The 27,825-nt window shown below is 46.0% G+C and overlaps 1 long non-coding RNA gene across 2 annotated transcripts in view; it reads right to left on the bottom strand.

Annotated features, from left to right (window-relative positions):
• The window catches only part of LOC146182562 (uncharacterized), a 49,797-nt gene extending 30,052 nt beyond the window's left edge, over positions 1-19,745 (bottom strand). The window contains exons 1-3 of one of the 2 annotated variants that reach the window (XR_014700066.1): positions 19,351-19,745; positions 18,590-18,702; positions 16,908-17,129 (exon numbers count right to left, since the gene is read on the bottom strand). This is a non-coding gene — a long non-coding RNA (uncharacterized LOC146182562). The remainder of the gene's footprint in view (positions 1-16,907; positions 17,130-18,589; positions 18,703-19,350) is intronic. The other variant, XR_014700068.1, reaches the window with a different exon arrangement.
• Between the last annotated feature and the right edge of the window lie 8,080 nt (positions 19,746-27,825).

The raw sequence follows: 27,825 nt of genomic DNA, 5'->3' as shown, positions 1-27,825 counted from the left end.
ACCTGAAAGAAGAAGTCTGCGACCCGGTCTGCATTATCTGCGGAGGAGGGTACCGCACAGGCGATAACAGCTGCAAGAAGCGATTTCAACGACACCAAAAGAAAATGTCGGAGCACCAATCAAGACCCAAATCACGGACATGTGACGACCCAACATCTACCGAAAGGAAGGACCGCTCGAGCTCCTTCCCGTCCTTGGACAGCGGACGCAGCAGCAGCCGTAGCGGACGGAGCAGCAGCGGCGGACGAAACGGAAGCAGCAGCAATGGAGGAGGCGCCAGCACTAGCAGCCGGACTCAGAGCCCCGGGCCGAAACAGGTGAGCTGGGCAGGAGTGGCCTCTCATGGGAAGGGGATGGAGCTGCAGACATTACAGTCTAAACTAGATCAGGCACTCCATCACATTCAAATTCTCACGGATAGAATCAACCACTTGGAGGAGGAAAATAGTAAACTAAAAGCACCCGCCATATCTAAGGACCCACCTCCGAAACCACTCCCATTGCCGGAAGTCACAGAAATGGAAACTACTGTGACCGCCTCAGTCGAAACCCCAGTAAGCGTAGTGAGCAAGGAAGAAACACCTCGCAAAAAACGAGCAGTAGCAGCTGACGTAAGAAATACCTCAGTGGAGGATAGAGTCCCAAAACTCGAACAAAAAGTGGAGGAGCACAGCCAGAAACTCGATAGTCTAACCCAAAGAGTTGATAATTTAACACAAAGACTCGAACAACACATACAGGATGTAAATCACAAATTCGGAGTAATTGACACCGTTTTACAGGAAATTTTACACCGGCTTCCCCCTTTAGCTCAAGGGGCGCCAATCGATCTATCCCAGCAAAATGGCCAATCCTAAAACCGTAACAATTTGGCAGTGGAACTGCAGGTCTATGCGCAACAAAAAAACAGATCTGCAGTTACACATTCAATCGCAATCCGAAAAACCTGACGTTATAGCGATTCAAGAACCCAGAATGTCTCGACTAAAACTGCCAGGGTACCGGGCGGTTCTGCCATGTCACATCAAAGAAAAGCCTTTAACCACTACGTTGGTACATAGAAATCTTACCGTGGTTAACCACGAGATTGAAAACGTAGAGTTCGATTGTATATTAATTGAAATTCTGCCTAGCAGGAGAAACTCCTCTTCTCTGTTCGTACTAAACGCATACAGCCACCCCAGGGCACCGGCTGGACCAGCGAAAGCCGCTATACTCAAAACCCTCCAAATCGCAGGCCAAAACCCAACCCTAATTGTGGGCGACTTCAACGCTCAACACGTCCAATGGGGACACGCAACCATGTCCAGGAAAGGAACGGCCCTAATGGATTTTATCCAGCAAAGAGGGCTCACCCAATACACGGACCCCATGCAACCTACTAGGATAGGAAACAGCGTGACCAGGGACACGTGCCCGGACCTAACGATAGGCAAAAATCTCCCAGACTTAAGCTGGAGCAACACCAGACAAAATCTGGGAAGTGACCATTATATCATAATGTCTAAAATCACCATTGCCAATCTCAAACCCCAACCCAGAAAAAACAAAATCACCGACTGGGACAAACTTAGGACTATCCGCGACCAAAACAACGAACCAATCATAGACTTAGAACACTGGACACAGACGCTCCTATCGGATGTGGGAAAGGCCACTAAGGAACTAGTACATGACTTAGGCGTAAATACGGTTGACAGCCGACTTACGCACATGTGGGAGGCAAGGCAGAGCCTAGAAAAAAGATGGCTTAAGCAAAAATATAACAAAAAGCTTAGAAACAGGATCGTCACGCTCACGAAAGAAATTCAACACCACACCGCAGAACTAGCGAGACAGCAGTGGAGCCATATTTGTGAAAATGTGAATGGCAATCTAGGCACGAGGCAGACGTGGAATCTTCTGCGGCATCTCCTTGATCCGGAATCCAACAAAGCTACCACTCAAAAGGAAATCACCAAAATTTTAAACATAGACCCAGGCGCGGATCAAGATATTATAGACACGCTACAGCAGAAATACTTCTGCACAACCCGTGAGACGAAGTCCCTGCCCAATTATAAAGGAGAGCCTAACTCCATCCTGGATGCTGACATAACAATGGCAGAAATAAGAGCAGCCCTCTTTAAGGTACGTACAACATCCGCCCCAGGAGAGGACGGCATTAACAATAAGACACTCAGAAATCTAGACGACGCTTCTATCACAGCCCTCGCGGACTTTGCGAACGAGTGTTGGAGGGAGGGAAAACTCCCAGCGTCTTGGAAACATGCCATCGTTAAATTCATCCAAAAACCTGGCAAAAAGCTCGCGCTCGAAAACCTCAGACCTATTTCGCTTACTTCTTGCATAGGAAAACTGATAGAGCACGTCATACTAGACAGACTCCAGTCCCACATGCAAAAAGAAAATTTATATCCAAACACTATGGTCGGCTTTAGACCACATTTATCAACACAGGATACGATGCTAAGACTAGCAAACGAAGTCCTATCTCATGAACAAGAAAGGAGTACCAGGGCAATCCTAGCCCTAGATTTAACCAAAGCCTTTGATAACGTTAAACACAAAGCAATCCTAGAATCTCTTTCACTGCTGAATGTAGGCGCAAGAACGTTTAACTACATCAAAGACTTTCTCTCCGATAGGACGGCTAAAATTCAAATTGGCACTATCAAATCCGACACCTTCACTTTAGGAGATAGAGGAACTCCGCAAGGATCGGTCCTCTCCCCCTTTTTATTCAACATAACCCTAATCAAAATGGCACACGAACTCGCAAGAATCCGAGACCTAGAACACTCTTTGTACGCGGACGATATCACCCTTTGGACCACCAAGGGGAGTATTGGCACGATACAAGATACGCTACAACAAGCGGTAGACGTAGTCGTAGAGGAGGCACAAGCCGCGGGACTCGCGTGTTCCCCCCAGAAATCTGAGTTACTCATTCTACACCCAAAGCGTCAAAGAAAGAATAAAGCGCCTGCGATAAAAATCTACGCGGAAGGTGCAGCCATCCAAGAAGTGGAAACACTAAGAATCTTGGGAATGCTCATACAGTCAAACCAAAAAAACGACACACTAATTAAGAAACTGAAAAACACCGTCAACCAAATTTCCCTCCTCCTCAGACGAATCGCGAATAGGCGTGGAGGAGTTAAAGAAGCTGAGACCAGGAAACTAGTAGAAGCCTTCGTTCTTAGCAGAGTTATCTACTCTACACCATACGTCACCCTCACAGTTAGAGAAAGAGACGACCTGGATTCACTAATTAGGCAGTCCTATAAAATTGCGCTAAACCTCCCTCGTCATACCCCAAATGAAACACTACTAAAGTTAGGAGTTCATAACACCTTAGCGGAAATGGTGGAAGCACACCTCACCGCACAGTATGAACGACTGTCAAGCACTGAAACGGGACGTTTCATCCTAAAAAAAGCAGGAATACAATATGAAGGGACCCGGGCCCACACTTTGCCGATTCCAAGACACGTGCACGAGCAATTAATAGTCCGTCCTCTGCCTAAAAACATGCATCCAGAATATGATACGGACAGAAGGGCTAGAGCACAAAAATTACACGAAAGATTTTCAGTACAGAAAGACACGGCGCACGTGGACGTGGCAGAACATGCGGACAGAGATGCCTTTTCCCTGGCAGTTGTCGATCATCGAGGTTCTCCCCTCGCATCGGCGACAATCAATAAAACAAAATTTCCGGAGGAGGCCGAAGAGGCTGCCATAGCTTTAGCCATTACCTCCACCACTGCCAAATACATCCTTAGCGACTCTAAAACCGCAATTCGAAATTTTGCAAAAGGAAGGGCCCACTCCGCAGCCATCAAAATCTTACAAAAAATCTCCCATACCCGCCTTATCACATTGATCTGGGTCCCTGCCCATTCGGACCATCCTGGGAACGAGGCAGCGCACCAATTTGCCCGAGGATTCGTAGTTAACCGGGAGGTGCGCTGCCCTGAGCTCAGGTCGGCTAGGGAGCGGATGACAACCTACAAAGAAATTACTACCCACTTCAAGAAAGAAAGACAAATCTTCCCAGAACCACATCGATCTCTAAGTAAAACACAACAAGTCACCTGGCGCCAGCTTCAAACAGACACTTTCTTTAATCCGTACATGTACTCCATATGGTTCCCAGAGCAGTTCAGCCCTGTCTGTTCTCTCTGTGGACATCAAAAGGCAGACACACCACACATCCTATACTCATGTAATCAAGACAAGCCATCACAGAGTCTGCAGCTCTCTACCCAATCTCAGTGGGGGGCCGCGCTGCTCAGCTCCGACCCGGAGGTTCAACTCCGAGTCACGGAGCGAGCCGAAGAGGTCGCCGAACGACATCGTCGGTCGGCCACCTGGCGTCCGGCCTAGAAGAGGAGCCCACCGCGGGGACGGGAACGCCAACCCACCCCGCGCCTACGACCTCTTCTTTAATAAAGTTTACCTCCTCCTCCTCCTCAAAATTAGACTGGATGTCCGCTAGGGGGTCAACGGAGGCGCATGTGCTTCGTGTGGGCTCCGCGTTTCGAGCACCTGCTACAAGGGACAACACCCGGATACGTCGACTCCGACACACGTTCAAGAACCGTGAGTGTACAAGGCACCTTTCAAGACCTTATTTACGCAAATCGGAGCTCGGGAGACCGAGCTCCGACTGTCTAAATCCAGCGTCGCTCCGGCGCCCTTGCTTACCCGAACGCCAGGCCTAGTGCGGCGCGAACGCCACGGCGGCAGTCATGGAATACGCCGTAGTTGAGACGAACGCTTCCCCAGCCGAATTCGAAACACCAGATTGGAAGACAATTGTTTCTTACCGTACCAAGAACCCCAAAGCTGAGTCATTAACACCTCAGAAGAAAATGAGCAGTCCGAGAAACCGAAGGCGAAACCTCTCCCTCCGCTACATCCCAAGAAACCGCTACCCCGACTCCCGGAGAAGGACTATAAAATCATCTACAGACCAACGGGTGGCGTAGACATCACGCGCTACACCGAGAAATCTATCAGACAAGCGATCGCAACAGCGAGCGGCGTCACCGCGTCCGCGGCCGAAAACGACCAATCTAGAACCAACTCTGCAAAAAATGTGATCGCCATATCGACGCCGGTGCAGGCAAACGCACTACACTACGTCGCAGTCAAGCAAATCAAAATAGAAGGCAAAGACATTGTTATGACGTCGTACATCACCCCTCCGGACAGGGCCCTGCAGGGCATTATCTATAGGGCTTACAATGGCGAAACGCACCAAAAAATGATGACCGAATTCCGAAAAAGAAACCCTGACATAGTTCAAGCACGCATCGTGGGAAGAACATCAAAGTCCCTCCTGCTTCACTTCGACGCGGACGAACTCCCAGATAGCATCGTCTACTTCGGAGTCCTGTACCCAGTTTACCCCTTCATTCCTAAAGTAGAGGCGTGCACAAACTGCAGAAGAGTCGGCCACAGAAGAGACATATGTCCGGAGTCACCGCAACAACGGTGCCCGTACTGCGGCAACCAGCACCTGAAAGAAGAAGTCTGCGACCCGGTCTGCATTATCTGCGGAGGAGGGCACCGCACAAGCGTTAACAGCTGCAAGAAGCGATTTCAACGACACCAAATGAAAATGTCGGAGCACCAATCAAGACCCAAATCACGGACATGTGACGACCCAACATCTACCGAAAGGAAGGACCGCTCGAGCTCCTTCCCGTCCTTGGACAGCGGACGGAACAGCAGCGGCGGACGCTACGGAAGAAGCAGCAATGGAGGAGGCGCTAGCACTAGCAGCCGGACTCAGAGCCCCGGGCCGAAACAGGTGAGCTGGGCAGGAGTGGCCTCTCATGGAAAGGGGATGGAACTGCAGACATTACAGTCTAAACTAGATCAGGCACTTCACCACATTCAAATTCTCACGGATCGAATCAAACACTTGGAGGAGGAAAATAGTCAACTAAAAGCACCCGCCATATCTGAGGACCCACCTCCGAAACCACTCCCATTGCCGGAAGTCACAGAAATGGAAACTACTGTGACCGCCTCAGTCGAAACCCCAGTAAGCGTAGTTAGCAAGGAAGAAACACCTCGCAAAAAACGAGCAGTAGCAGCTGACGTAAGAAATACCTCAGTAGAGGATAGAGTCCCAAAACTCGAACAAAAAGTGGAGGAGCACAGCCAGAAACCCGATAGTCTAACCCAAAGAGTTGATAATTTAACACAAAGACTCGAACAACACATACAGGATGTAAATCACAAGTTCGGAGTAATTGACGCCGTTTTACAGGAAAGTTTACACCGGCTTCCCCCTTCAGCTCAAGGGGCGCCAATCGATCTATCCCAAGCAAAATGGCCAATCCTAAAACCGTAACAATTTGGCAGTGGAACTGCAGGTCTATGCGCAACAAAAAAACAAATCTGCAGTTACACATTCAATCGCAATCCGAAAAACCTGGCGTTATAGCGATTCAAGAACCCAGAATGTCTCGACTAAAACTGCCAGGGTACCGGGCGGTTCTGCCATGTCACATCAAAGAACAGCTTTTAACCACTACGTTGGTACATAGAAATCTTACCGTGGTTAACCACGAGATTGAAAACGTAGAGCTCGATTGTATATTAATTGAAATTCTGCCTAGCAGAAGAAACTCCTCTTCTCTGTTCCTACTAAACGCATACAGCCACCCCAGGGCACCGGCTGGACCAGCAAAAGCCGCTATACTCAAAACCCTCCAAATCGCAGGCCAAAACCCAACCCTAATTGTGGGCGACTTCAACGCTCAACACGTGCAATGGGGACACGCAACCATATCCAGGAAAGGAACGGCCCTAATGGATTTTATCCAGCAAAGAGGGCTAACCCAATACACGGACCCTATGCAACCTACTAGGATAGGCAACAGCGTGACCAGGGACATGTGCCCGGACCTCACGATAGGCAAAAATCTCCCAGACTTAAGCTTGAGCAACACCAGACAAAATCTGGGAAGTGACCATTATATCATAATGTCTAAAATCACCATTGCCAATCTCAAACCCCAACCCAGAAAAAACAAAATCACCGACTGGGACAAACTTAGGACTATCTGCGACCAAAATAACCAACCAATCATAGACTTAGAACACTGGACACAGACCCTCCTATCGGACGTGGGAAAGGCCACTAAGGAACTAGTACATGACTTAGACGTAAATACGGTTGACAGCCGACATCCTAGAATCTCTTTCACTGCTGAATGTAGGCGCAAGAACGTTTAACTACATCAAGGACTTTCTCTCCGATAGGACGGCTAAAATTCAAATTGGCACTATCAAATCCGACACCTTCACTTTAGGAGATGGAGGAACTCCGCAAGGATCGGTCCTCTCCCCCTTTTTATTCAATATAACCCTAATCAAATTGGCACGAACTCACAAGAATCCCAGACCTAGAACACTTTGTACACAGACGATATCACCCTTTGGACCACCAAGGGGAATATTGGCACGATACAAGATACGCTACAACAAGTGGTAGACGTAGTCGTAGAGGAGGCGCAAGCCGCAGGACTCGCGTGTTCCCCACAGAAATTTGAATTACTCATTCTACACTCAAAGCGTCAAAGAAAGAATAAAGCGCCTGCGATCAAAATATACGCGGAAGGTGCAGGCATCCAAGAAGTGGAAACACTAAGAATCTTGGGAATGTTCATACAGTCAAACAAAAAAAACGACACACTAATTAAAAAACTGAAAAACACCGTCAACCAAATTTCCCTCCTCCTCAGACGAATCGCGAATAGGCGTGAAAGAAGCTGAGACCAGGAAACTAGTAGAAGCCTTCGTCTTTGCAGAGTTATCTACTCTACACCATACGTCACCCTCACAGTTAGAGAAAGAGATGACCTGGATTCTCTAATTAGGCAGTCCTATAAAATTGCGCTTAACCTCCCTCGTCATACCCCAAATGAAACACTACTAAAGTTAGGAATTTCTACACCATACGTCACCCTCACAGTTAGAGAAAGAGATGACCTGGATTCTCTAATTAGGCAGTCCTATAAAATTGCGCTTAACCTCCCTCGTCATACCCCAAATGAAACACTACTAAAGTTAGGAATTCATAACACCTTAGCGGAAATGATGGAAGCACACCTCACCGCACAATATGAACGACTATCAAGCACTGAAACGGGACGTTTCGTCCTAAAAAAAGCAGGAATACAATATGAAGGGACCCGTGCTCACACTTTGCCGATTCCAAGACACGTGCCCGAGCAATTAATAGTCCATCCTCTGCCTAAAAACATGCACCCAGATTAAGATACGGACAGAAGAAGGGCTAGGGCACAAAAATTACACGAAAGATTTTCAGTACAGAAAGACACGGCGCATGTGGACGTGGCAGAACATGCGGACAGAGATGCCTTTTCCCTGGCAGTTGTCGATCATCGAGGTTCTCCCCTCGCATCGGCGACAATCAATAAAACAAAATTTCCGGAGGAGGCCGAAGAGGCTGCTATAGCTTTAGCCATTACCTCCACCACTGCCAAATACATCCTTAGCGACTCTAATACCGCAATTCGAAATTTTGCAAAAGGAAGGGCCCACTCCGCAGCCATCAAAATCTTAACAAAAAATCTCCCATACACGCCTTATCACATTGATCTGGGTCCCTGCCCATTCGGACCATCCTGGGAAAGAGGTAGCGCACCAATTTGCCTGAGGATTCGTAGTTAACCGGGAGGTGCGCTGCCCTGAGCTCAGGTCGGCAAAAGGAGCGGATGACAACCTACAAGGGAATTACTACCCACTTCAAGAAAGAAAGACAAATCTTCCCAGAACCACATAGATCTCTAAGTAAAACACAACAAGTCACCTGGCGGCAGCTTCAAACAGACACTTTTTTTAATCCGTACATGTACTCCATATGGTTCCCAGAGCAGTTCAGCCCTGTGTGTTCTCTCTGTGGACATCAAAAGGCAGACACACCACACATCCTATACTCATGTAATCAAGACAAGCCATCACAGAGTCTGCAGCTCTCTACCCAATTTCAGTGGGAGACCGCGCTGCTCAGCTCCGACCAGGAGGTTCAACTCCGAGTCACGGAGCGGGCCGAAGAGGTCGCCGAACGACATCGTCGGTCGGCCACCTGGCGGCCTAGGTCGGCGTCCGGCCTAGAAGAGGAGCCCACCGCGGGGACGGGCACGTCAACCCACCCCGCGCCTACGACCTCTTCTTTAATAAAGTTTACCTCTTCCTCCTCAAAATTAGACCAATCAGCTTACTATCTGTTACATATAAGGTGTTTACTAGCGTAATCGCAAAATCGCTAACAGAATTATGGCAACCTTAGACTTTAATCAAGCAAAAGATCAAGCAGGTTTTCGAAAATGTCATGTCCATGTCCATACCATCAATCAGGTAATAGAAAAATGCTACAGGGTTCGTACAGATTCAGAACAGGCAAATTCAAGGATATTCAAGGAATTTCAAGGCCCAGTTGGAGTATTTTCAAGGACTCAACACAATGCTACATGCAGCAGTTTTCAGTATCAGGTACCGATTTTACTGAACAAAATCGAAAAAGAAACATTTCAAGGAACAGCTTGTATTGCACTAAGCCAACATAATAAAACCAGTATTGCACGAAGCCAAAATAATAAAAAAATGTTCAGTCTTGAAAAACACCCTGCAATGCATTGCACCAATGTCGAAGAGCAATCCATTCTGCAAAACTGATAATGGCAACTTCAGGGGAGCTCTTGCCGCTTTTCCTGAATCTTCTCGTTGAGGCTACACTGTTCCTCAGTCTTGCCTCGTGCAGCCTTCCTCAGGCTATTGGATCTGACAATTTACTTCAGATCATTAGCTGCATCTGCCTTTTCAGCATACGTATCTGCTGAAGCCAGTATCAAACCGGTGCAACAGCAAGCCAGTGAAACCGGTGTGCAACAAAGTTCAGGGGAAAGTCTCCTGACCGGTAACTGCTGAGAAGTCTTCCCCCCTTGCAGAAGAACCATAGAAAAGCGCGCTCAGACTGGAGAGCAGACAGTCAACTCCCCACTTACTTGCTGTAACACCTGCCCTGTAGGCGATGTGAATGGTGTGGAGGCCACAGGTCCCAATGTCCAGACATTGAACTTGGTATGCTTGATGCAGGTGCTCTTGGAAATTCTTGAGTAACTTAAGGTTAACATTGGGACCATCCATTGAAATCTAAAGAATTTTCTCAGGAGGGAAAGGCTCGAGCGCACTCAGCAGGTTTCCTTGGATGTCCTCGGATGTCGAGTGCCCCATAAACAACGAGGTATAGTACGAATTCCAAAACCGGATGTGGACATCCATTTGTTTCCGCTGGAGATAGTCGTTTGTGGACTCGTCGAAGAGCACCACGTAGTAATCACAATCTTTTATCTCCCGCTGCAAAGCAGATAAAAAGAAGGGCCTCAGACCATGGCACGTCACGTAGGCACATTTTTTCTCTCCGCAAGAACACGCTTTGGCCACGTCACTGTCCGGGAACAGACGCTGGAATAGCTGGCCTGCTTCCGATGATGACCGATAAGAGAAATGCGATGTGACAACCTTCAAAGTCCACAGAATCTCTGCGTTCGTCACCAACTCGTGTACCTTGCAAGCATCTAGCTTTCCCGATTGCGAAGGAGGCGGGACTGCTGACTGTTGGCTCGCACTTGGAACTAAATAATTTCGCACCGAGCTGTTGGCTGCATTCTTCATGACACCAGCATGCTTGGCACTCTTCATATGGCTCTTTAGCGCAGACTCACCAATGGCGGCGATATCGAAGGTCTTGCTGCAAGGCTTGCATCCTGCGCGGTGTTCACTCATCGTATCTGGTGCAATCCAGCCTTTGTAAGCATTGTTGTGAAGCCATGCGCCTTGAAATTTCCATTTCCAAGGCATTTTCTTTGCAGTCGGATGCTTCAGCCGCAACAAGTCGGGTGCAGAACCAACGTAAAAAGACAATGCCGTCAACCACCATAACAAAGCACGAAAATCGGATTGGATTGCATCGGCTTAAGTTTGCAGCCCGGCGCAGGTTCGCCGGGCTCGACGTGCTGAAGCACAACGATTACGAAGGCAGCGGGAACGTGAGTCTACTGAATCTGGTGTTGCAGCTAAACGGTGCAATAATTTAGAAGCACAAAGAACGAGGAAACATGCCAAGCGTGCTCACGAAACGGCTCAAGACACTGAGCGTCAGCGTGAAATGGATGCTAAAGCGAAGAGGAAGAAACGTGCAGTAGAAACTCCAGGGCAACGGGATGCTCGACTGCAAGCGAAGGCTGCTGCCAGAAAGGTACACGCCGCTGAGAGGTTCTCGGGAAGATGCCTGGACATACGTCCCTTTGAAACCGCTGCCCGGGTGCAACCGACCAAGGGCAGCGATCGGAATGTTTGGGCCTTAGGTTTGTGTGTTGTGTGTTTTGAAAGCACAACCGCCGGTGCTGTTTGTCTTTGTGACTGCTGGTCACCTCTTGCGTGAGCTGAGGGAAGATTTTGGAGAGAGTGTAAATCGCTGAAGTGTATGCATGAAAGGTATAGCGGGGATAAGCGGTGCTATGCGCCTAGTTCGTATTTAATTAACTACAGTCGAACCCAGTTATATCGAACCCGGATATATCGAATTTTGGTTATATCGAACTCACGAAATATCCCCTTGAAAATCCCATGTAAAAGTATAGGAGAGCCGCGTCATATACCGAACTCAATTTCACCGGTCGTTCGATATATCGAACTCCGCACCACGCACTGGAAAGTGTGCCTTCCCGAAAGACGATCGCATCACCCTTGGCCTTTGCCGCGTGACGTTTTCAAGCCACGCGCGGAAGGAATGAGAGGGGACAGTTCGGCGACGGCTGGTATGGGCAGCGCCGCGCCCATTCCCCAAAGGCGCGCGCATCTGCAGTTGTCGTTTCCCACGCGCCAACACAAGACGTTTGCAAGCCATGTGCGTGGGTGTGCCCATTCTTTTGCCGAGCTATCTCTCTCCTTCAGCACGCGCAACGCATGCGCCAAGCCAGCTCAGCTCGTTTTCAGACAGACGTCGGACGCTTTCTCCAGCGTATGTTGCGAACCCTCTGCGTGCGGCGGCGGACGTGGCTATGGCGCCTGCGGATGTTAAGAAGCGACAGCTCTCTGTTTTTTTTTTCGTTTTTTCTTTTTTTTCTTTTTGCGAGAGTCATCCTTTCTTATCGTTGTGCTGTACGTGCGGCGTAGCCTAACACATTTCCTCGTTGATCGCATTTGGTAGAGTACCTCAAACTAAATAGATTCCTAACTTCGTTTTCATCGAATGTCATTATATTTTCTCGTGTAGCAGCAAACAAATATGATTTTGAACGAATGTCATTTGATGGAATTGGCATTAAATGTGCCGTGTGGCGGGGCTGAGTGATAACTATGTTTTATGTGTTTTCCGCTTGTCATTGCACCTTCGGTGAACACTTTTTGTTTAAACTTGGTCGCCTCCGCTAGCGGTGAAGATACAATATGCATTAGATTTGTGAAACGCTTAGCCAGATGATATTTAGCATGCATTGACATCGCACAGCACACGGTGGCATTTAGCGTTTCACCTCCACCTAAACGCGGGGGGTGCGGTCGACTTCAGTCCCGATAACTCGATCCTCCTCAGTAGCCTCAGCCACTGCAGCGGGTTATTGAGCAGACATTTGCCAATATGCGTTTTGAAATTTGCAATGCAATTAATTTGAAGACCAGAGCCAGTGTTTCTGTTGTCTGGCAAGATTACGAAAACATAACATGTCGCTGCACTTGCTATTCAGACTAGGGCTCTAGAGCTGGTTATAAAGCGCGCTGTAGTTCTGCAGTTTGGCGCGATGGTGATACAAATGAAATGAAGATGATACTACAATAACAACATAGGATATAAAATTTAAATCTAATATTGCTAACCTGTAATGCAGCTTTTCAGATATCGCCTGTGCTGATATCTCACTCTTCCATGAAATTATCTACCCGCTCTGCCTTTTTGACGACGGAATACGTGAAATCCATGCTGTACAGGCAGTGGTAAAGCGCAAGCATGAAAAATCTGAACTCTTGCTACAGGAGCCCAATATGCGCTATTTTTCTGATGCTCAGAATGCTGGTTTGCAAGCTCGCTGGATTTTCCTGCGATCACACTGGTACGAAACCGCTCGCAGTTTCGACAATGCTGCCTAGTTTACTGTAGCAATATATTGCATGTAAACGAAGCAAGCGTGTACCATTAAGCAAAGAAAGAACATTGGTTCATAGGTCAAGGAATGAACTCCACTTCGTACGCAACCTTGTTGACGCTCGTCTGCAGCAAACACTTGATGTATATGGAGCCGATGTAGTGCCAGACGGCCGTGATAACCAACACATGTCCACTATTATACAGTACGATCCCCTTGCGCACACTGTCAACGCGGAAATGCCCGCAAGACACGCAGAAGCGGCAGATCACGTGCGCACCACGGCCGTGCTTGTCGCATGAGACCCGCCTCGGGTTCCAATGGCCACCGCTACGCGGCTACGCGGATAATTTTTTTGCTTTATTGCAGTTTTATTTGAATTCAAGTTTTATTCTTTTTAACGACCAGCCTTTTTTGCAGCGAAATGGAATCTGCATAGGATCAGGTGTGGCTCCCATTCTTTGAGACATCTTTTTAGCAAAGGTAGATAAGCGCTTGGAGCAGAGTTTTAATGCGGGGAGGCCAGTTTTAAAGGAGTATAGACACCATTTTTTGAAGCGTCGGAAGGAATACGATTGCTTTCCTGGTTATACAGAGATGCTCCCCAAGCAATCCCAACCTCGCACGTTTCCGCGAAGATATTTTAATTTGATTTTAAAAACAAGCCAGGCAAGTACTCCGTTTTTCAAGACCCATTGGCATCGACATCTCTGTGACGAAAACGTGTACATAGGTAAACAACATGACGTCATCAAACAACTCTGACGTGGAGTCGGCAAAGCGAAGAGCAGTGACGACACATGGCCGGACTCGAACAGCGCCGCCGCCGCTTCCGGCCGTGCCCTGAGAAAGAACTCCGCTTCTGCTCACTTTACTCGATGGCTTCTTCGTTGGTGCATGTTACAATTACCTCACCGGTGTACGTATCGAGACTGCCTGCTAAACTCAGGCCCCAACAGCATGCCTGCGCAAGTGCAGGGCTTACGGCAACGGTGTCTCTCGATGGCACGCCGGGAATATACTGCACCGCTCCCCGCCTACCCTAGACGTCGCTAGCCCTAGCTGGTTTCACATCGAAGTGCCAGCGAAAGGCGCTTCGGAACGGGCTAACGCTGTAATAAACGTCGGAGTTTAGCGCCGCTTTACTGGCAAGCCCATCTCGTAAAATAATTTCTTGCTTTGAGCGACGCCTTCAGCAGCGGAGCTAGCTGTCGACATCAGGTGCGTCGCATCGGGCAGCAGATGTCGGGGAAAAAAAGTTCGCTTGTATCACTGTAATTATTTCTACCAGGACATCCGTATTGGCCGAATAATCCTCGCAATTTATTCGTGACTGATAGTCTTTTGTACAAATAGTTATGTAAGCGAATGAACAGCGATTTGCGATAGCTAGAGTACCGATAGCGGGTGCTGAGGCAGCTATGACTTGGGAGCCGATCGCGGCGGCCACGGCTTTACGCATCCAGAGTGCCTTGACTGCGCCAGATGGCGCCACATGCTTGGACGGCGGCACGCAGGCCTGCCGCGTCGGGACCAATCAGCGCGTGAACATGCGTGAGCACGGGAGCCATCGGAAGAGCTTACGGGTTACGGTGGCTGATCGCGTCATTACTAAAACATTTTTTTAGAACAGCTTGGCTCACAGCGTTGGCCAACCGGACTGATAAAGCAGCATATTTACGGTTCCTTTGTTCAACATTCCTACCAGTTGACATTTCCTGCGCGTCAACCCACCAAGCTTTCGTGGCTGCTGCTGATTCCAGCTTCGTCGCTTGAGTCGCAGGCGAGCACGTCAGGATTAAAGTGCCTGGCAATGTTAGCAACATCCTCGCTATTGGGCGAAACAACGTCGCAGTACTAATTATGCTACGCTGAAGCGCTGCTCGACGATGATATTTTCGTGCACGTGCAAGCAGACGAAAAACGCGACCCGAATGCGTCATCAGATTTTGTGTTTACGCGATCACCAACCTTGCCAGTAGGGGGCGCTCGTGTGGCGTTCTCGTATCTTTGACGTCATCGCGCGCTCGTGTCCGGAGAGATCGAAACCGAAACTGGCCCTGATAAATGCACTGATAACAAATTACTTGGTTTGTGCTAGGGCTTTTTGAGTCGCAGTCCCTCTGTTTTGGACCACTGTGGATCGATTAAAGCAAAAATACCGGAACAGAAAATGTATGTGTCTATACTCCTTTAAAGGTTTTTAGGTATGTAGATGATTTTTTAGTTTTTTTAAGAAAGCAGGACTCCTTCACCTACCCCTCTACAGTAGGTGAAGTTTTAAATACTTTTAAAACACATGGCCTTTGATTGAATTTTACCCATGAACTGCCCAAAGTTTTGGTTTTACTGTTTTTAGATCTTAAATTTCCTTTCGATGAAGGGCACATCTGCTGGGGCTATTACCCACGAGCAAAAAAGGAGTTGTTGCCATCTGACTCGGCGCACTCCAAGACCATCAAGAGAGGAATAGTGTTAATGTGCTTGGAATCTGCTCTCTGAAAGTCGTGCTCACATCAGATGTCTCAGAGTTTTGACCATCAGATAAGCCGACTTCTGGCTGCAGGGTTCCCCTGGTCAATTCTGACAGCCGTCGCCGAGGCCATGCTTCAGAAGTGCAAACGTGGACCGGAACAGACAACGGCTGGCGCTCAACATAAGGCCCCCAGGCCTGAGGTTATACCATACATTCACAAAATGTCGCACAACCTCAAAAAAGTCGCTGTTAGGCAGGGTGTATGTGTATTGTTCTCGGCACCCAAAAAGCTAGGAAAGCTTTGCCCATGCATTTGTAATGCCAACAAACGTGAGTGCCTGAAGAAGCATGATAAGCTGTTGTTAAATGTTCCACTGGAGTGGTTTATTCAATACCCATGTCATGTGGAAAGTATTACGTTGGCCAAACTGGACGTTGTGTCAATGACCGCCTGGGGGAACATGGCCGAAAATTTAAAAATAATGACGACAATTATAAGCATCTTGTTGCTCACGTCAGTAAATGTCATGCATGTGTAGCCCGGCTTGAGGAGACGAAGGTTCTTGGCAAAAGTAAAGACAGGACGGCACGGATTAGCCTAGAAGCCTATCACATTAAGAAACTTGGGAACGAATGCATCAGCGAACCCTCATTATCTCTGTTCACGGCTGAGATTGACCTTTTCAACGCCACTACCTGTTGACTTTGGCAAAAGTGTCTTTTCAAGCGTAACACACGCCTACCCGCGCATGCGTCTTGATTTCCTGGCCTTTACCTTGTGATTTTTTATTAATTTCTTTTTCATTAATATTAGCTTTGGATTCATTATCTTCCACCCTTCGGCCTATATATGATGCTGCCTTCCACGAATAAACTCAGTTGATAGTTAGCGCATATGTGTACGTCTCACCTTTCTTGTCTGTCTTTGTTTGCGCTAAAAAACCCCTGCATCAAGATGAACTACCAACTCGCCCAGCAGGAAGTTTTAATGTTTTAATGCCACCTACACTGAGTGGTCTTCACTGTGTACACACCAGTGCCTGAACAAATCGCGCTTTCGCTGCGGCGGCCACCTGCGCTTTAGTCATAAGCAGCGCAGACCAACTGCTCAACTAGACGCTGAACTTTATGTCACGTGCAGCAGTGTTGCCGTTAAAATGCACTGCACAGAAGAGCGAAGAGTAGGCAGGAGCCCGATGCAAATAACGTTGGCACGAAACGCAGTCAATGCAACATACCTTTACTCTCCGACACGCAGCGCCGCTTCAGCCAAGGTGTCATATACGAATTTGAGCACCGCTAACGTCGCCAAACAGTGCGAGGCAGGGACCGTGCTCTCGAGCGTCGACGGCGTCGCTGCTTAGTGCCGGTGTCATCGCATCTGGAAACCCGCTCCTTGACTGGACGAGGGTTTCTGCATGAATTGCCCATCTCTGCTCCATCTCTAACCAGGAAGATGTCTGCACACATGAAAAAGAATATGAGGTTATAACGAAAAGTTAATTAATGCATGAGCCTACTTAGCTATTGTAAACAAAAATGAAGGCTTGCTGCTGCAATCGTGCAATATATATGTTTCAGCATGAATTGTGCGAATTGCGCACACGGCGACCCTGCTGCCTTGCAGTATGTCATTGTCGGACATCTATCCATCTTCTTGGAAGCTGGAAGCCCCAATTAAAATTAAAATAACTGTGAAAAAGTCAAAATGAATACGACACTTAATAAATACCAAACTAGGCTGTCGAGCCCTTTTGCAGACCGTGAAAGACTGAGCAACTAGCATGCATTTCAACAAAGTGATGTTTCATTGACAATTCCACAAGCAGATAATAGAAAGCATTAAAGCATTCGGCCTCGCAGGTAGCCAGGTATCAACTATTACTAGCCATAAACACACCAACTGCCTTCTGCTCATAACTGGAATATGACACCAGCATCTTTCTTTGCTGACACCCTGTTTAACTGGCTGACACGTCTCCACTGGATGCAGTATTCTTTATTTTATTTTAATTTTATATTCAGCAATTTTTTACATATCCTTTTTAAGTCTGCTATGCTTAAGGTGAATAAAGCCAGAACACCTTTTTAATGAACTCCCACCATACAACAAAAAAGAAATATTTTCTGAAGCAAACCTGACTTTTGTTCTATTCATCGGCCGTAGTACAACACATAAAACTGGAGTGGAGCAGAGCGATCTGAAGTTAATAACTATTCCAAAATTTTTCGCAATCACTTCAATTCTAGAGAGGAGCATTAACTCAGTTCATCATACTTATGCAGTTACCAAATGGCACTTCAATTAGCTCTGTAGTATACTGCCTTCTCACTTTTTATGACTTAGAAAGTTAAATGCTCATCAGAATCTAAAAGCCTATTTTGCCAATGATTAAGCACAAACGCTATGCTTTATTCATTACTCTTGTTTGACCAGTCATTTTCTAAGAACTAGTAACAGAATGGAATAAACTTAACAATGAAACCTTACAGCAATATTAGGATTCCTTTACAAGAAGTGAAGTTTTTGTCAAGAACTGCATTGTTGTATTATTGGGTTGTACTTTTCATTTTGTTCAACATTTGTCACTGACTGACTGTTATAGCCCTAGTTTGTGTTTCTTTCAATTATTATTCCCTCTGTTTACTGCCAAAGAGGAGTTTATTACATTTACTTCCGATTTCCGCCCTGACATTTCATCTCGCGTACTTCTATTTCTTCTCATATTCTCGCACCTATGTTGAAAAACCCTGTGTGCAGCATTCTTAAATAAATTATAAATTATTTATAGGGGCATTCCTGACTTTGATAAACACTATAACACTGTGAACAGGCTTACCCTGAACATGAAGGCTGGGCTTACAAATCACTATAAAATAAACAAGTGAGAAATAAATTATGACCCACAGAAAAAAGTACCTATTTATGGTGGTGGTCAAACGTGTCGGGGCAGCTTTTAAGCCAAGCCATAACTGTAGAATTTAGGTCCATGTTTGATGCCGAATACATGTCGGCATTTTTCCAGACAGCATCTACAAAGGACACAATATAAAGCTGTAACATACCTTGATATTTGCTTATGACAGACAACAAAAATACATGAGAAACCAAGCAAGATACAGTGAATTAAAACTGATTGCTGGGCTAGTTGGTGCATAGACCTTTCCTTTATGTGACAAGCAAGATACTCTCGTAAAATAAAATCAAAATTCAGAATGGCTTAACAGCTCTAACCTCTCCCTTTGACTAGCAGCTTTCATCATGCAAAATATAAACTGCATGCAGTTATCATGAATTGCTCAGTCTGCCTTTCTCAACTCTCCAGTGCTCTTCCACATGTATGTTAAGCCCACTATTCACCTTCACTTAACAAGTGACTGACAAAAGCAATACTAGCTTCAGTCTTGCATGCCTAGTGACGAAACATGTTTGTGAAAAAAAAAAAAAAAATGCGTAGAAGCGATTAAATAGGCTTTTGTTTTCTTTCTGTCGCTGAGTAGTTTCGCCTTAATCAAAAGGGAGTTGTAGGCCACTAAAGCTTTTGCGCCGACTGCGAACGAGACTTGTGTTGTCAGCTGCGTACACAACGGCAGCGACTGAGGAAAAAGCGCAGCTTACAAAGTTCCTCACATGAGAGTGAACGCAGGTCAAACTGAAAATATGGAAGCACTTTTACTCACACTTAGAAATAATGTGCCGCAGGAGCTAGGAACAGCACCCACACTCGCCTCCACTCTCCAACAAAATGCAGTACGGATGCAGGACTTTTACTCACAATGACTGTGCTGAAACAAACGAACTCGACGACTCTTGCTGCAGAGCGTGCGAAATCGGCGAAGACTGCGCAGTGGCAGTCACGCGAATGCCGATCCATTACAGCCAAAGTTACTAAAATCACGTACACGACATAGTAATGAAGCCACAGAAAACACAAATTGTCCTGTATTCATAGAATGTACGACCAAACGCGCTACACACGCCGCACGCACACACCGTTTCAACGGTTTCAACCGTTTCAACATTTGAAAGCATGGGACTGGCTGACGGTTGGCTTCGGCTGTAGTCAGTTTTTCGCGCCAACCACATGGCGATCAGCAGAGCTCTTGGCGATCAATATTTAAAATAATTCAAAAGATTAGTTATATTACCAGCGAATATAGCAATTTATAAAATTTTATGGACTTGTTAAAAGCTAAAAAGGGAGGGTGGGAGGGGGGTGTTGCAGAAGAGTTCGATGATCTCGCAGGTACCGAAGTCTAGCATTCGCAGATGATCTCGTGCTGATGGCGGAGTGTCGGAGGGACTTGCAGGCTTTGCTGGACATTTGCTACGATGAGATCACCAGCCTTGGTCTCAGGTTCAGCGCCAAAAAGTCGGCCGTGGTGCAATTTGCGGGTGAAAGTGAGGGTAACGTGGATTTGACCCTTGGCGGAGGGTGTCTGAGCGTGTGTACAGAATACCAGTCCTCTTCTCCCAGTCCTCTGTCTTTTGTATGTTTGTTCTTCCTTTTCTTTTCAATTTTTTACTTTCTTCTTTCTCTCTTTCACTTTTGGCCTGCGCACCAGTTTTGGTGCCGACCCGTTTCAAAGGGTATGGCCCTAAGCATCATCATCATCGCGCCGCGTCTGCTTCAGCGGTGGCGGGTGGGTTTTGCCTGATTTGCACTGTCGTTCGCGGATTCCGTGGTGAGTGCAGCCCCGAAATGAAAGAACACAGAAGTTAGATGCTGCAGCGGCATGTCGTCAGCGTACTACACATGTGAACGGAGTCTATATATAAAAAACACTGTCGCTCAGCAAACGTTCGACAAGCGTATGACATACATCGTGGCATGGTAGCCATTTTTGTCCATTTTAGTATGATTTTTTCCCAGACCTACAAGAATAGGAATTAAAAAAAAAACTAAATGAGCAGTGATCACATTGTAGCTTCTGCAAGGCTAACATGACAGCATCTCGTCTGCAACAGCAAAACCGACTTTCAGCGCTAGATGCGAAATCATCCATGTCGCACCGAAGATGAAAATAATTTCATAAAAATGTGATGTAAATTGCAAAATGTTTTCATGATATAAATTATTCGTATAACAGTCAATGTAAACGTTGTAGGGTTTAGTTTTAAATATTACTATTCACGATTCCAGCAAGTCATGCGGCACCTGGCGGCAAACCTATGCAAACGCGCCAAACAGGTCCAGTAGCAGACGCCCCTTGCTCGCGCTATGGAAACCCACTAGCAAAGCGCTCGTAGCACCAACGGCAAACCGAATCTGCAGCCGTTCCGCAGCACAGTGGCACATTGTTTCATGTATTCACTTCGTGACCCAGTGATCGACGCCAGAGAATCGATGCATTTTCAATCTCCGCGGAACGCATTGAAAGTGCCGTCAACATATATAGTGTCAGTTTTTGTCGTACGATTGCTTTCCTGGTATAAACTGCCTTCTACTAACCTTCACAAGGAACGGATCACCTAAGGACAAGTACGAGTGAACAACAATACGTACGTAGCTCGACTTCTCGCGTCACGTACAAAATTCAATCGGCGCACGTATATAATCCTAGTTTGTGACAGCTTGATCATAGCGCTTTTTAAGCTAGCCCTGCTAAGAACGTCATCAAATGCGCGTAAGTGTGCACTCTACGACGATCGGCTTAATTCTTCGCCGCGTCAGGCAGCGTGTCTCGAGATCTGCAGGCCACGCAGCGCGTGACTGCCCTCGATATTACCGCACGTGTTACGGAAATGGGGTCCGTTGTATGATCGCGCTCGCCTATGCGGCCGCTCACATCAGCATTATTCCACCTTTGGTGTATACTCAAATGTCAAGGTGGCGTGCAGAAACTCGGATAGCTATAAGCATGTAACACCTAAATAATTCAGCATAACTCAATAACAAGTTTAAAAAACAGCCACTGATGTATTGCACCTGATTTAGTACATTTCTTCCATGAGTTTTTCAAAGTGTGCAGAAGCTGCTTTCTCTAATGTAGGCCCATCGGAAGAATGCTTATGTCCTACATCCAGACGAATCATCACTAAGGGCACCATCAGTGTATGTCAAGAAAAAAGAAACAAACAACCATTCCGATGATAACTTGTACTGAACTGTCTACTATTTTGGCAGCTTCTTACAAGTTGTCCGTCTAGTCAAGAGTTGCATAGTTCCTGCCACTGTTGATTATTGCATGAGGAGCTGCAATGCCTGCAGCCCAGCTCACACAAAAGAGTGTCACACACTGCGCACAGTTGTTCTGCAACACTACAATGCACCTTTTGAAGTTGCGATGACTTCCAGATGCCCATGCCTAATGTACAAGAGTGACTATGTAATCTCCATTCTGCCAGCCAAACTGCCACAAACGCCACAGCTGGTTGTGATATCACATAATCCGATAAGTGGTTCCACTGCAATGTCCCTGCACCATCCTTCTAGTGCAGCTAGATGCTTGGCCACCACATGAAGTTGCCAGCAGGTCACATAAACAATCTGCTACGATTATAATGCCTTTTTATTAGCAGACTGCTCAAAACTAGATTTCACCTGAGGCCACGAAGTTTGAAATTGTGAAAAAATGTACCCTTTGTAACGGCTCAACAGGCTTCCATCTCAAGATAAAGTGAGATGGGTCTGTGCCCGTTTTTCAAAGAGGTCAGCCAAAGCAAAGCATCCACTTGAAATAGTGTGGCCAGAGGAAAAGTTTAGTTTATGGGGTTTAACATCTAAAGGCGACTTAGGCTATGAGAGATGCTCTAGTGGAAGACTGCGGAAATTTCGACCACCTGCAGTTCTTTAACGTGAACTGACACTGCACAGTGCACGGGCGCCCCATGGAAAAGCGGATGATGCGACCTGGATTCAAAACCACATCCTTGGGCATATGAATCAAGCATTGTAACCACTGCACCACCTCGGTAGGACGCCAACAAAAACGTGGCCACAAAGGTGCAAGCATGTGCAGCGGAAATATCTGTGCATCTTATATTAGGGCTAATTGTGCACAAGCCAGCATGATGCAAAAATATAAAAGTCGGCATCATATTGCTTACTTTACTAGGATTTTTCCTCCTCTTCAAAAAACTGAAAAATGAAATGGCATGCCTTAGTAGACATATGGTGATACTGAAAAACAAATGTACAAAATTTCCTCCAAACTGTTGTGCCATTAGTAGGATAATTCCACTGCAAAAAATAGCTTTATTGTAGAATGCAGCACCGAGAAACGATAAAACATATGGTAGAAAATCTCTCATTGGCAGAGGCAGCCATTTTTTTATGTGCAAAATGTTTTGCTGTGAGGGAGGTAGGGAGCTTAGCCTTCTACAGGAGTTACTTAGAGAAGACAGAGTTGGTTTTGTATTACACACAGAACAAGTGATGAAAATGAGAATCACAAAACCAACATGTTGCAATAAACTACAAAATACACAAAATAAACTAAAATGAATGAAGCAATATGACATAGAAAACAGACAATGAATGAAGGATAAAAATGGACAAAATATATTTGGAACTGCATTGAAATGAATGCATCACCAAGAAGCTTAAAAGAATGCAATGTTTCATCACCCACTGCAATGCAAGTATAATTTATGCAGTCTCCGCAAGCCTAACAATCCATTATCTACACAGCAACTGGTGTGAATGAGATGGGTTAACCAGAGTTCATTGAAACATCATAATACCACAGAAAATACTAAATTTAAATCAAACACAGTGGCAATTCTTTGAGGAGTGGTAATATAGAGAACAGAACATTCAAGATTTTTTGTTAACTCCATTTAAATCAACAGGTTTCCTGCAAAGGGTTAAAATTAAACAAATATTTTCATAGCGTGATTTTTTCACTACAGTTAACACATACAACATCTAAGGAGCAGGTCTCTTCCATTGTCATGCCATTGTCAGATTTCCGGATCTAAAATGTGAAACCAAAATGCAAAAAAAAAAAAAAAATACTACAACCTCATTAGCTTCTTTTAAGCTCTCAAGGGAAGCATCCACTGAAATACAAGTTGCATCAGCAATAAATAATAGGTCATTGTTAAGAGTAGTGTATCATAGGACACTCCAAATAAGAATGTCATGATATAGTAATTTAAAATGGAAGTTTGAGAGCTCAATAGTCTCCTACATTTTGAGAAAACATTTAGAAGGCAGTCTGTGCCGTGTTGTCTCATATCATCAAAATACCTTTTAAATATGTTAGTGCAAATGAAAAAAATTCTACAAATTGAAAACCTTTGATGTAGGTTGTTGCTGAACTTGTATAGTAGTTTGTATGTAGCTAGTTTGCAAAGAACAGGATAACTAGCAAACCATTTGAGAGCGGCACAGACGACTGCTCTTCCCCTAATGTTCTTTCCCTTTGTGCTTTTTTAAACTGGGCATTCTTGAGAATGCCTTTGGGCACAAGTCACAATGAAATGGTTTTTCACCCTTGTGGGATCTCTCATGTTTAAGGAGAGCCGTATTCTCCACAAAGGTCATTGGGCACAGCTGGCACTGATACGGCTTTTCACCTGTATGGGTGCGCACGTGCACCACCAGATTACATTTGTGAGCAAATCTCCTTTGACAGTAGGTGCAACAATACGGACGCTCACCTGTGTGAGTCTTGATGTGGTTAAGTAGAGTTTGTTTTGCAGCAAATTTACGGCTACAGTGGTCACATTGGAACGGACGCTCTCCCGTGTGAATCTTGATGTGGGTCTTCAGTTCGCCCTTTCGTATAAACTTGCTATCGCAGTAGTCACAATGGAATGGACGCTCGCCCGTGTGGGTACGGAGGTGCACATCCAAAAAGTAGTTACAGCTGAAGCTCTTGCTGCATTGGCTACATTTGTGCAGCTTGTTGCCCGAGGGTCTCTCCTGACGAGAGCTGGTAGAGGAAGTATCCATGCAATGGCTCATCAGATGCCTTTGGTCAGGTGAGTCATCGGGAAGCGGGTTATACTTGTAGGCTGCGGTAACTGGATCTGCATTTAAAACCCAAAATGCCCAAATTATAAGAGGAGAGAACACTGCAACATTCCGTTTGGTGTTGGGGAGAAAAGGTAATGCACGTGAAAATTCATTTCAACACTTGTGGCGGCTAGATTGAAGTGAAATTTTTTTGCTTTTTTTTTTTTTTTTTTTAAATTCTTGCAAGGCGTACAGGCACAGAACTCTATTGGACTTGTACTTTTTTCTGCCCAATGTTTACTAGAAATGCGAGTCAATTACCCACAAATCAGTTCTGCTGCAAAAAATTCAAATTCAATAGGTTATTAAAAGAACTGACAGAAGCAAAATACTCTAATTTAGAACTGTGCACACACTTGATGAGTGAATGTAGATTTAAGATGTCCATTTATATTTTTCTGTGTCCATGTTTTTTTGGCTCTTGTAAGTGATGTGACATGCAGCAGACACAGATCAAAAGTTTACATACTCTATCTGTGGATGCTGCATTATGGCCAGATAATTTTCATCCTGCTTTAGAAGGGGAAGGGGGGGCAAAGGGCTAACTTTTAAATAAATTTATCTTTTTAGGGCTCTTGCATTGCCAGTAGCTTGCTTTAATTTCGAGATATTGCTAGAACTATTACTTGAACTGCACAATATATTATGTGAGCCAAATAGAAAATCATTCACATTTTAATGGTCTGCATCACATTTCAATCTCTAGGTTTTGTTGGTTGGGCTTGAGGATAGGTCATGATTATAAACAAAAACTTACTGCACCTGTTAGTGCTTAGTAGAGCTACACCCTCGACATGTGTATATGCATGATTACTGGCTCTTTGATGGCGACTCAAGTTTATGCAGACTTAAATAATTAGTGGCAGCTAGGTATTTTATGGATGAATATCTACAAAAACTTGGAAAAACTACTCTTTTAGACAGTTTCACAAGGAATATAAACATTTGTACTCAAAAATCACTCAATCTGCATTGCTCTCCTTGGCTCCATTAAAGATATATTTCTAATATACACGACAGCTTTCAGTGTTGCTGACAGGTGCTTAAAAAGAAACACTCAAATCAGTGCTACCACATTTCATGCAGCAAAACGTCTCCAGCCATGAACCATTGCCTGAAAAGGGAATGTAATAATTAAAGGTGCAAGTACCTTTAATGCACAATGCCACAAATTAAGAGCTTGACAGAGTCAGCAACTTTGACCATTCTCATTCGCCCGCCGGGGTGGCACAGTGGTTACTGCGCTAGACTACTGTTCCCAAGGATGCGGGATCAAGTCCCGGCCTCGGCAACAGCTTTTCGATGGAGGCAAAAAGCAAGGTGCCCGTGTGCTCTGCAATGTCAGTGCATATTAAAAAACACCAAGTGGTTCCAGAGTCCTCCACTACGGCCTCTCTCATAGCTTGAGTTGCTTTGGGACGTTAAACTTACCAAATCAAACCGATCCATTCTTGTTCGGGTGTAGAAGACTTCTAGTGATATGACATCGTCTCAACGTCGAATCCTGGACCACACCGCTGTCACTACACTCAAACACACCTTCTGTCCTATTGTCGTTCACCGCTACCAACTACAGAGTTGTTGGCCTCTTATAAAATGGCACGTACCCACCATGGGGGATTGGCCAAGGCGTGGTGTTGTTCACAAGCTCCATTACAAGCACAAGCTTGTCGCAAATCCAGATTGTAAAGAATTATAAGAATGCAGCTATTGGAACAATGAACATAAAAAACAATCATATTAATTTTGACAGAAAAAAAAAATTTAAAAAAAGTTATCTGCCTTGTTCTTTTCCTTCTTCAGACAGGCACATGCTTTTCGGACAGGAATGGTTAGGCACAAACAGGCACAGCAAAATCATGAGAATGTGATTTTTTCTTCCTCTTTTTTTTTTTTTCTCTGTTCTTCTCACGGACAGGCAAGGCGAAATGGCGAGACTGTGGCCAATGTAGCTCTCACTACAAAAATTTCACCATTCCAAACTTCAAGGTACCGTCTGTTGCAGAAGTTTGCAGCCCAACACGCCAGGCGAAGGAGCAGTCTCACTCCCGAGAGGCGGCGCTGCGCCCGCCGGCGCTGCCTGGTGACAAAGCTACAGAGAGCGAGGAGGCTTGTTCTCTTCCCCTCATCTCGCGGCTGAGAGCAAAGATTTGCGATATCAAGTCAGACGTTCGTCTCGCTGATGGCGCAGTAAACTGCAGCCGAGTGGAGGCAGTTCGCACAGATGACAGCCGCGGCTGCAGCGAAGCTTCGTCACCGCTGCCCTTTGGGGGCCGTCACAGCAGCATCCACTGTCAGACGTCCTCTCGCGTGGCATTTGTAGGAATAGCCTAAATGGACCGTTCCTAAGATGGCTCACCGCAAACAACTCAAAACTGCGCTACCTAACTGACAGCTCTAGATCGAAGGTCGCACGCAACATACATGCTCATCCCTTTATTCGTTACAACGACCGGTCACGCTGTGATCGACCGTTTCGCCGACGGTCCTCTTTTTAATGCGAAAGCGAAGTTCACAGATTTCTGTCCGCAGACCGCGTCCGCAAAATTGTGTCCGCAGCACTTGTAATTGAGAAGTGGTAGAGGTAATGAGCACTGGCAATCGATAGAGGGTGATGTAATGTGTGCTAAAATAATTAGGCAAAGTTAATTAGATAATTAATTAGACATTAATTAGCCATGTCACGACCTTGTGATGCCATCAATCTCTGGACTAGTCGAGATGTCTCATGATAGGAAGGCTTTTCTTGTGAATGAGTCCTTAGTATTGGTTCATTAAAGATGTGTTGCTAAAACATGACGAAGAAGGTGGCTTGTCGTTGCAACGAATAAAGAGATGAGCACGTATGGTGCGTACAACCTTCGATCTAGAGCTGTCAATTAAGTAGCACAGCTTTGAGTTGTTTGCGATGAGCCATCTTTGCGTCTTCGGCTTTTCTTAGAAACGGTCCATTTAGGCTATTCCTACAAATGCCACGCGAGAGGACGTCTGACAGTGTAAGCATGATGCAGCTATGACGACCCCCAAAGGGCAGCAGCGACAAAGCTTCGCTGCAGCAGCGGCTGTCATCTGTGCGAACCGCCGCCACTCGGCCGCAGTTTACAGCGCCATCAGCGAGACGAATGTCTGCCTTGATATCGCACATCTTTGCTCTCAGCCGCAGGATGAGGGGAAGAGAACAAGCCTCCTT

The sequence above is a fragment of the Amblyomma maculatum genome, chromosome 8, assembly GCF_055883805.1.
Source record: "Amblyomma maculatum isolate TAMU_Amacu chromosome 8, ASM5588380v1, whole genome shotgun sequence".
Taxonomy (NCBI): domain Eukaryota; kingdom Metazoa; phylum Arthropoda; class Arachnida; order Ixodida; family Ixodidae; genus Amblyomma; species Amblyomma maculatum.
This window is presented reverse-complemented; position numbering and strand designations above follow the sequence as displayed.